Source organism: Temnothorax longispinosus, chromosome 2 (genome assembly GCF_030848805.1).
Source record: "Temnothorax longispinosus isolate EJ_2023e chromosome 2, Tlon_JGU_v1, whole genome shotgun sequence".
Taxonomy (NCBI): Eukaryota; Metazoa; Arthropoda; class Insecta; order Hymenoptera; family Formicidae; genus Temnothorax; species Temnothorax longispinosus.
Genome location: NC_092359.1, coordinates 14393001 through 14404337, shown reverse-complemented (window position 1 = coordinate 14404337; position 11337 = coordinate 14393001). Strand labels below are relative to the sequence as shown.

General features: G+C 37.3%; 1 pseudogene; it reads left to right on the top strand.

The window, feature by feature from the left end:
• Window positions 1-2367: 2367 nt before the first annotated feature.
• On the top strand, window positions 2368-9155 carry LOC139825253 (uncharacterized; annotated as a pseudogene).
• Window positions 9156-11337: the final 2182 nt, after the last annotated feature.

The following is an 11337-nucleotide window of genomic DNA, read 5'->3' as shown; positions in this document are numbered from 1 at the left end:
AAGGAGCATGTTGAGGTAATTCGAGATAATCAAACCTATGCGTATGGATTCTGGGACACCAATGTGTACAAGATGAAATTCAGACCGGTGTGGCCATCACAAGCCTGCACAGCTCAGAAGATTTCGCTGAAACTACTACATGAGAGAATGGGTCATGCAAGCGTTGACACATTACGGAAAATGGTCAAGAATAATGCGATAACTAATATCGAGCTAAACGATGAAACAATATTCTTCTGCGAGGCGTGTCAATATGGAAAGCAGGCAAGAAGACCATTTCATTCAGCAATTCCGAAAGATGTAAAGGCAGGAGAGGTAACTCATACAGATGTGTGTGGCCCTATTGAGGAAACAGCACTGAATGGCGCTAAATATTTCATGGTTCTGAAGGACGATGCAACTGAGTTTCGGACGGTGTACACACTACGCAACAAAGAAGAGGTTAGCCAACGACTTATCGAATATTGTAATATGGTCAAGACAAAGTTTGGTTCTGAGATCAAGGTAATTAAGTCAGACAATGGGCGAGAATTTGTCAACGAACATTTGCATAAACAATTCAAGAGCAGAGGAATTGTACACGAGACAACAGCCCCGTACAACCCGGAGCAAAACGGGAAGGCGGAACGAGAAATTAGAACGTTAATGGAAAGCGCACGTTCAATGTTGTACGCAAGAGATATTCCGAAATACTTATGGAATGAAGCTATATTGACGGCAGCCCAAATTTTGAATCGAGTTTCTACTTTCTACAGTGAAGAGCAAAAACAAGACGCCGTTTGAATTGTGGCACAATAAAAAGCCAGATATTTCAAACTTTCACGTGTTTGGTACAACATGTTATTCACAAGTACCGAAAGTATTACGACGTAAGCTGGACAAAAGGGCGGTTCGTCGAATCTTTGTCGGATACCAAGGAGAGTCAAATAATTATAAACTATTTGATCCTGAGACACGAAAGTTTACTCATGCAACAAATGTAAAGTTTGATGACGAAGTTGGAGACTTCGAATTTGCTACAGTTACAGTGGGAGACAACACGAATTCTGAAGAATCAAAGGATCAAGTTACCAACAATGAAGATGATGAACAAGTCAAAGAAGCATCAGAAGAAGAAGCCAAACCAGTCAAACCGGAGGGAATGAATTTGAGACCACGTGAATCATTGAAACGACCGGTGAAGTTTGGTCATGCGATGCTGGCAATTCAAGAGCCACAAACTTATATGGAAGCGATATCATGTCCTGAAGCAGAACAATGGAAGAAGGCCATCGACGAGGAAGTCGAATCGCATATGAAGAACTCTACTTGGTGTGAAGAAGAAATGCCATCAAATAAAAGAGCCATCAATTGTCGATGGGTGTTTAAACTGAAGCAGACTCCTGGTGAAGAGGATTGGTTTAAGGCACGTTTGGTTGCCCGTGGATTTACACAACGTATGGGCATCGACTACGAAGATGTGTATGCACCTGTGGTTCGAGCAGATAGTTGCAGAGTTCTTTTTGCCAAGGCAGCAAAAGAAGATCTCGAAATGAAGCAGTTTGACGTTAAGACTGCGTTTTTATACGGTGAATTGCAAGAAGACATTTGGATTGAGTTGCCGGATGGACCGTGGCCGAAGGGACATTGCGTGAAGCTAAATAAGAGTCTATATGGGCTTAAGCAATCACCAAAATGCTGGAATCTTAAATTCCACGAAGTACTGGAAAGTTTCTCGATGAAAAGGTCAAGCGCAGATGACTGCATTTACATTGGACGAAGAGGCCAGCACTTCATTTATTTGGGATTGTACGTAGACGACGGGATAGTCATGAGCGATTCAGCGGATCTTTTGAACGAGTTCTTAAATAATCTTAAAGCAGCCTTCGAAATAACGATAAAGGAACCACAATTCTTTGTGGGTCTGGAGATCGAACGTGACCGAGAGAAAAGAACGATTAAACTTCACCAACGTTCTTATATTGAAAGGTTAATTGATAGGTTTCGAATGGAAGATGCAAAACCATCATCAGTACCAGTAAACTCGTCGATCAAATTGTCAAAGGAGATGTGTCCGACCAATGATGAAGAAAAAGAAGAGATGCGACAGAAACCGTACGATGAGCTACTGGGGTCATTACAGTTCGCAGCCAACATGACACGACCAGACATAGCGTTCGGTGTGAATTTGCTAAGTCGATTTAAAGAGAATCCGGGCTCTCAACACTGGATGGCGGCAAAACAGATTGTTCGATATTTGAAGGGAACAATCGAACAAGGAATCATCTACGATGGGTTTATAACAAAGACGACACGACACTGACAGGCTACTCTGACGCGGATTGGGCCGGAGATCACAATGATCGTAAATCGACAACTGGATATATCATGCTGATGTGCGGCGGACCAGTGGCTTGGGCTTCGAGGAAGCAGGATGCGAATGCACTTTCGACGCTAGAAAGTGAATACTTTGCGGCTGCAGCAGCAGTACAGGAACTCATTTGGTTAAGACGATTAATTAATTCCTTAAATGATAATCAAGATTTCTTAGTATTATTGTGTGACAATCAGGGTGCAATTCGATATAGCGAAAGTACTCAATTTCATCGACGTACTAAACATATAGACAATAAGTGGAACTTTATTAGAGAAGAAGTTCAAAGTGGTAGGGTTAAAATGAAATATGTGCCCACTGAATATCAACTAGCCGACATTTTAACAAAGGGACTAGCTCGAGTACGTTTTAATTTTCTTAAGAAACTATTGTCGTTGCGCGAATAACTAAATAGTGGGAGTGTTGTAATAGTATTTAGTTTATCGCTTTATTCTTTTAATGTTTCTTTAATGGTCTTTATGATACATTGTTTTAAGCGCGCGCTTGTGTGACTCTAGCCCTCTTCTTTACCGACTACTTTACCGATTGAAATTATTATCTCTAGGGTCGTTACGAGTCGTTCGTTATGTTACGCGCCGCACCTATCTAACCTCTTTATAGATTGGGCTGTACCTTTGTACGTTACGCACGTTAAAAGCATCTTTCTCTCTGTGAGTTTTGCTCAATTAAACAGATTTATATAAGTCAAGTGTGCTTATTATCAACCTCTGCATCAGCGCTCACAACCGTATGCATCGAAAAAATGATCCTATCGCAAGGTTAATCGTAACGCTCGTCATAACAGCTAACAGCTCTATGTGATCCCTAACATTCTATTTCGCCATTCGCTGTTATGCGACATAACTTATAATGCATTGCGATTTTATGTATAATATACACAATGTTTACGACAACTTCTTTTTTTACGACCACGATCGCCTAAGATTAAAGGCCAAAGCACATATGACAGTCGTAGTCGTGGACGTAAGTAACGCACAAGCTTTGGCATATTAGGGGTATTCAAATAAGTTAAAGTTTAATGGTTTGACAGGTTATGTCGGGTTAAAGTCGAGTAAAAAGTTAATTAATTAACTTTGGGCGCGCTACTCTTTAAAGTTATGCAAAATACATAAGTGACTCATTAACCTATCACATTAATCTTTGGGTTAAAAGTTTAAAAATTAACTTTTTACTCGACTTTAACCCGACATAACCTGTCAAACCGTTAAACTTTAACTTATTTGAATACCCCTATTCTGATTTGTCAGGTCGAAGGCTACGACCATCGTATATCGCTACGCCATATTATGTGCTTTGGCTCTAAAGTGTTACGATAGATGTAGATGGGGCTTAAGAGCCACCTTTGGTGGAAAAATATCTCAGAATTTTTCATATTATTAATCAAAATTTCTATAAAAATTTTCAGATTTTTTCAGAATACTCGGAATTTTTCAGATTTTTTATACGAAATTAGAACGTTTTTCAGAAAAACTCAAATAAAATAAGAATAAAATATTTTTCGCTATATTTATAGAAATGTGAATAAATATGAGAAAATCTGTGCAATTTGTCAGAAATTTTCATACATGTACATTTCGAATAGTGAAATATTCCAAAAATCTTTATCCAATTATTTCTAAAAATATCTGAGAAATTTCATATATTTTTCAGCATCTCATAAGTCCCAATTCTTGCAAAATTTCTAACAAAATATGAGAAAAATACAAGAAATTTTTTTACCAGAGATGTGCATTAAAGGACTGCCCTGTGAAACACACGACACTTCTGCTAATTATAAGCATGATTATTACGCGCCGTACATCCGTGCCTACCACTAGAGTTCCTATAATATTAGACGATTTTTGGCGATCGTTTAGTATGGTTTGGTACATATACCAAAGTTGCTATCGGTGGTTGCTATTTTGGTTCTGGTGCAATTTGATACCTTTTGGTTGTTTAAACAAGAGTCACGCCAAAAATCGCCTATTATATAATATGTAGGAACTCTATCTACCACTCTTTTGACATTTCTCCCGTTGCGCACCTGCACGTAATATATTGTTGCATCCGCGCCGAGACTCCCGTTAGATGCGAACTGAATCTAATCGTTCTCGCAAAGAAGTCGCGAAGCGCCCTTGACGACGAGCTTATTGATTTGCCAATTGATTGTTTTCGGATTGTCTGCCGAGCCTTCGAACTCGTACGAACGTGCTCGCGCCTTTGATCGATTCTGTATCTGCGAACGGTTCGTCGAGGCATAGACGTCTTCACTGCAGTTGCAGCAGTCAGACGGAGTTTTAAACTCTCTGGAATTAGATTCCGCCGCTAGCCGAGTCATTTGATCTCTTCCTTAAACTATAATCATAATCCAGCGTCGCTACCATCTTTCCGTATTCGTCGACCAACGATTATACCGAGAGGTTGGTAGGCGGTAGCAGATCATCGCCTATCTCAACGAATATGGGTCAAGATGATTTGAGCGCATACGTGAAGGAGATGACCAAGGAATTAGCGACAGAGATCAAATCGGAGATCCGTGAGGTTATTTTTAAAGTGGACGATGCTTTATTCGGAGACAAACACATCCGAGAACACGTCGCAGCATTACTCGCGGGCTCAGAGTATATTAGTTCATCAAACATACGTAGAGGACAAACAGTCGAGGCACGATTCGTTCACGGCCAGCGACATCGTCAAGTACTTAATGGAATTCTCGAAGGAAATGACGAGCGAAGTGAAATTTGAGATAAGGTACTTTATTATCTGCATTAATAATACTATATTGATAGTACTATTAATAATACTATTAATAATACTATAAACTGAAGTACGATACTATCATCTAAAATATAAAAATTTTTAATAGAAATATAATTAACGATATTATTACGTAAATTGTGTATGAACGTATTAATTAAATAATTTTTTGAGTTATCATAAATTTATGCGGATTTTTTTTAACAAGTGGATGATGAATGCCGTTGACGGGCTGCACAGGTACTCGTCAGACGCATCTACTTTGGATGTTTCTTCGAGCGGATGTGGATCGAAGAATCGTACTTCCCTCGTCGGCGTCCCCGCGCTTTTCGAGTTCCAGAAAAAGCGGACCGATCGAGATCACCAGCAAAGTCGGCGAGCTGTCGCAGCAGGATGCAAAATATCCAGTGAATGCTCTTCGGACGAGACGGTGATTTACGTGATGAAATTATCCGAGAGTGAGCAGTTGGTCCGCCCTTGTTCGAAGACCGAGGATGAGGAGGTGGAAAACGACGTATATGATTATGTAAACGATGATTCACAGGAGGGACGCGGCGGCCTCGACATCAGCGACGCCCGGAAGATCTTGCCGAAGATTTATTTGGCCGTGAACTCCGTCAGTTCTCAGGACAGTGGTATAAATATGTCTTTTCAAGAGAGCGATAAGTCGATAGACTCTCTGGACCTGAAACGGAGCAGCAGCGCCGAGTCCAATTCCGCTCACAGCAATGGACGGAAACCCAGGACAACATCGATGATGAGTCTGTCGACCACGTGCGGCGGCAAACAGCAAACGCGTCAAAACGACAATCTCGGAGGATGAGGAGTGCGCGGGTGATCTGTGAGAGGAAGAGGATGACAGTTAGGAGAATAATTTTGACGATAACGAGTCCAGACTCGAGTTTCCGCGAACTCAATGGCACTGCCCGCCGAAGAACATCTGGAAACCCTCGGTGGAACCTATGCAAGAATTTGACATGATTCGGGACAACGACAAGGTCTTAATATGCCTGTCGGCGATCGGCAAGGACTCGCTCTCCCTTCTGCATACTCTACATCAATACAGATTTTACATCAGATCGAAGGGGATTGACTTTGAGATCGGTGCGGCCACCATCGACGCGGGTGGCTTCGATCCTATGGAACTAATGAGTTATCTGAAGGGTTTGGAGATTCCTTACTTTTACGAGGAACAGGTGACGGACTCGATCAGCGTCAACGTCGAGAATCTGTTGGACGCTAGCATTGCCAGCGGAACCTGCAGTTTCTGCGACATATCGATTAGGACGCAATTGTACTCTTTAGCGAAACAGAAGGGCTATAACGTATTGGCGCTCGGTCAGCATTTGGACGATCTCACGGAGAGCTTCCTCTATGTTGAAAACCATGAAGGCGCATTACTATATACGTCGAGAGGATCTCAGGGTCATCAGACCGTTTATTTATGTGCGAGAGAAGGCATTGAAGCAATTTGCCGAAAACAAGAAGTTCTCTATTTCGCAGGATTCACGAACTTTGGAGGTAAAATCTACATCCCAGAAATTATAGAATTTCTTTCTAAGCTATCTGTATTAAGCTACATCTATTTTATCTATTCTACGTAAAATTATTATTACCGTTATTTATTTGTAAGATGTATTTCTTATCGATTTTCTATTACTGATATGTTACAGAAACAAAACAGAAGGAAGGAGTTGATGCTTCAACAGGAACGCGCGTATCCGCGACTACACTGGTCCGTGCGCACGGCTCTACGGCCCTTGATAACCGCTCATGGACAAATTACCGCCTTTGATTTGGCATGCACCGGTAACGGCGGTAACAGTCCAAGTAGCAGCACCTGCAGCAGCAACAACGGCGGCAGCAACTCCAGCAATCAGCAGAAAGGAGGACATCGGAGGACCAAGACGAATCTCTCGGCGAACGCTTCCTCGTCCCAGCAAACCGACGAGAATGACGAGACTGACAAGGAGCCTGTGCTATGAGGAGGGCCCATCGCGAGATGGGATCCCGATCGTCCCGCTCGAATATTACTTGCAATCTGCCTTTGAGTTCTAATCAGCTTGTACTAACTTCGCTTCGCTGTGATAACTTCTGTGCGCGCTACCACTCACGGCAATCTATCTATCTGTAAATAATTGTAAATATTCAGACTTTAAATACAATAGATTTCAGTTTTATTGTATTTCTGTACTTGCTGTTTTCTTGTGGTCGTTCTGTTACCTCGCGCTACCGCGTGCTCTCAATCAGTCACACATCAAAGATGTAGATATAAATTTATTTATTTTATATTTTGTCTGAAGGTAACGAAGAATCGTGTGAAATCGCACTGATTGTCAGACAATCAACGAATCCTAGATTTAATCTCTAGTCACTTTGAATTTATTACGAATTGTACAATAAGTTAAGCGCAATACGACATCCATTTGTACACTCTACCGGCAGGAATGCCTGGACATAATACATATACATATACATGTATGTACATATATGTCATATACATATCAAAATGTCCAGGCATTCCTGCCGGTCAGTGTACGCGAGCGAGTCCGACAGTCGAATCCTCGTTTTTCACTCCGGCTACGCGGAATTGGAATCTGACATTCGTCGCCAAGATATCTGGTGGTCGAAAGTGAAAGCACTTTAAAGTAACAGATCTCGTGGCGTATATTGTATACAGGCTTGGCGTGCGGTCGTACCGGCTTCGCGTTATATTTTATGGATATTGATTTTTTCCCCCGCTTTGTAAATCTACGAGCAGAATTAATTGTTCAGTTCGCGGTTGTAAAAATAAGGCTAAAAAAATTTAAATATTCGATTTCATTGGTTTCCCAACCCCAAAGAGCGTCATACATGTCAAATATTTATTTGGCAATTTAGAGAAAATTGATCGTTTTAAAGCCTGGAAAAGTGCATTAAAAATGAAGAAAGTGACCCTTTATATTGAAAAGTGTTCTATTCTGCGCCATATTGATTAAGCCCCGCCTCCATGTCAGATCTCAATAGATTCTCTTCTCTTAGGACACTGTGCCCTTCGAGAAGCCTCTCAAAAAGTTTAGATCAGTTTAAAATAAAATTAACGCTTCGCAATTGTTTATTATTTACATATATCACAAGCTTGTTATTTGCGCTAGTCATGCGTTTCTTATTATTGTTTTTGTATGTTTTTCTCGCTGATATACCCGCCTGTGTTTTTCGTATATTTGTACGTTTTTCGAATAATGTAGGCAGTTAGATATGTGACGATTGCAATTTTGCCACAAAACTTATGAGTAAAAATATGTAAAATAAAGTATAGTTATGCGTTTTCAAAAATTAGAAGTAGAGAGAGAGATAGGTACCAACGAGATACTATATTAAAGACCGACAAACTTACGGGAGTTAGCGTGACTTGTAAAACTATACTTATTGTAATTCATATGCTAAGTCCTGTTTTATCTTTCACACTTTATTTAACGTACATAAATCTTAAGGTTTATACATTTCTGATAATAAAACAGTGTCAGAAATCTGTAAGATCGGGATAGTCACCGGGAATGGTACCGTCGGGCCCCCAGGGCATTTGGCCACGAAAATTTACCTAGGGTCCCGGGAAAAAATGATTAGATATAATCATATATAATTATATCTGGTATATATATAATTATATATAATTATATATGTTTTTATATGGGGTCATATGTAATTATACACGGCCACATGTGCAATCATGTCCTACATCTCAGTGGTCCTACATACAACCAGATATAGCACCATATCTACTTGTATATAAATGTATATAATTTTATGTGAAGCTAGATATAATGATATATGAGTGGTGCATCCTACATATAACAAGATATAGCATTATATACAACTATATATGCAGTCATATATAGCCAGATATATTAATGTGACTAATTTGGCGCTATACACAACCAGAAATAGCGCTTATCTAATCGTATATAAATGTATGTGAAGCCAGATATAATGATATATGAGTAGTGCACCCTACATATAACTAGATATAGCATTATATACAAATATATATATAAAGTCATATATAGCCAGATATATTAATATGCCTAATCTTGTCCTATGTACAACCAGATATAACATTATATCTGTAGGTATAGATATAGATTCGCAAGTCATCATATATACTGTAGATATTTAATCCTAAATTTAAAAATTTATTTGAATCGTTTTTATATATATTATAGATATTAAATTCAAAAATTTGTTACATAATATTATATAATTCAGTATTATAAAATATTACTGCAGGTCATGTGTGCGCGTACCCGGGAAAAAAATTATATATAATTATATATAAATATACATATATGATTATATATAATGCAATTATATATGAATTTTGTCTCTATATGATCATATATAATTATATATAATCATATATGACCATACATGACCATATATAGTCAATATATATTGGAAAAGAACTGTTAACGATAATAAAGCATTGATAAATTAAGATGTATATTTTTTCAAAAGCTATAGAATCAAAAGTAAAATGATTTATTCCATGCATATATTACAACTTGGCACTGCTTGACATGAGATAATGCCGTGTCTCTCGATACCGTTTTTATACCACTGTCCGTCAAATTTTAAATACGAGAAACGAATCCTATTGAATATATATATATATATATATATATATATATATATATATATATATATATATATAAAAAGTTTCACATACATTTTGACATGATTATATATAAGTTCATATAATTTATATATAAAGTATATATATATATATATATATATATATATATATATATATATATAAGAATTAAGCATTTATCCATGTAGATTATATATGATTATATATAACCATATATAAACTTAAATTCGGATTATCCGATAGATGGCATCCGATAGGATTTATTTCTCGTATTTAAAATTTGACAATAATGGTATAAGAATGGTATCAAGAGACACGGCAGTATCTCACGTCAAGCAGCGCCAAGTTATATGTAAATCACTTCACTTTTGATTCTGGCTTTTGAAAAAAATATACACTTAATTTATCAATGCTTTATTCCTTAATCGAAGTTAACAGAATTCTTTTTTAATATATATAAAATATTTATTATGTTAGATATAATCACATATGATTTTATATAAAATCAACATTAGATATAATTAGATATAACCACATACAATTATATATAACCATATATGGTTACATAATTATATGTGGTTATATATAATTATATACAATTATATCGGGCCATTTTTTATATCTAATTATATCTAATGTCGATTTTATATAATCATATGTGATTATATCTAATCATTTTTTCTCGGGGTTGACGGTCTTTAATAGTGTTTCGTCGGTGTAATAGGTAAAGAAAAGTAATTTTTGTAAAAACGCGCGTTTAGTATGCGATAGTGAGTATGTTGATATTGGGTCTGTTTTCTATTGCTGAACTGGCTACTCCTTCCAATGTGGAATAAAAAAGATAAACTCTGAACACTTAATGCAACCAGTTCAGCAATAGAAAACAGACCCATTACATTATGTAAGTTGCGTGTTTTATATGTTGTATTCAAAATAAGAATAATAGCTCTACACTTGTGAAAAAAGAAGCTCGACGAAAAAATATATGTAACGACTTAGTAAAAAGGAAAAGTAAAATCGGCAAAATATTTGCGATCTAAATCAAAAGTCATTATTGAAAATGCATATCAGTAAACTGTTTTTTCAAATTTTACCAGAATTGTATTTTTGTTAAACGTGAATTTAATAAATATTTTTCTCTTTTTTATCTTAGCACGTGGTTCACGCTTATTTCAAAAACCTCTGTTACTCAAACATCAGCGATTCTCGTCAACCGCTGGCACTCATTCCGTTTAATATCCTGCTTAAATTTTTTAATGCAAGAGTAAACTTTATTCAATAAAGATTTATTTTATTCAATAAGCTCGATCACTCTAGAAACTTTCCATCTTATTGCATTTTGCATATTGTGGAATATTCTACACTGTTCTGCAACATTTTGACGGCTTCAAATAATTCATGGGAATACAGCACTGTGCTTTTCATAATTAGTTGAGGACATACACAATTATTATTAATCAAAATGCAATTACTGAATCGACCATATCTCAAGACAACTTTACTGTGATGATTAATAAAATGATGATTAATAAAAAGGTTTTAACTTCAAGGTTGCATTTATAGAAGTCGATAATGATGATTAACAAAACTTTATTAT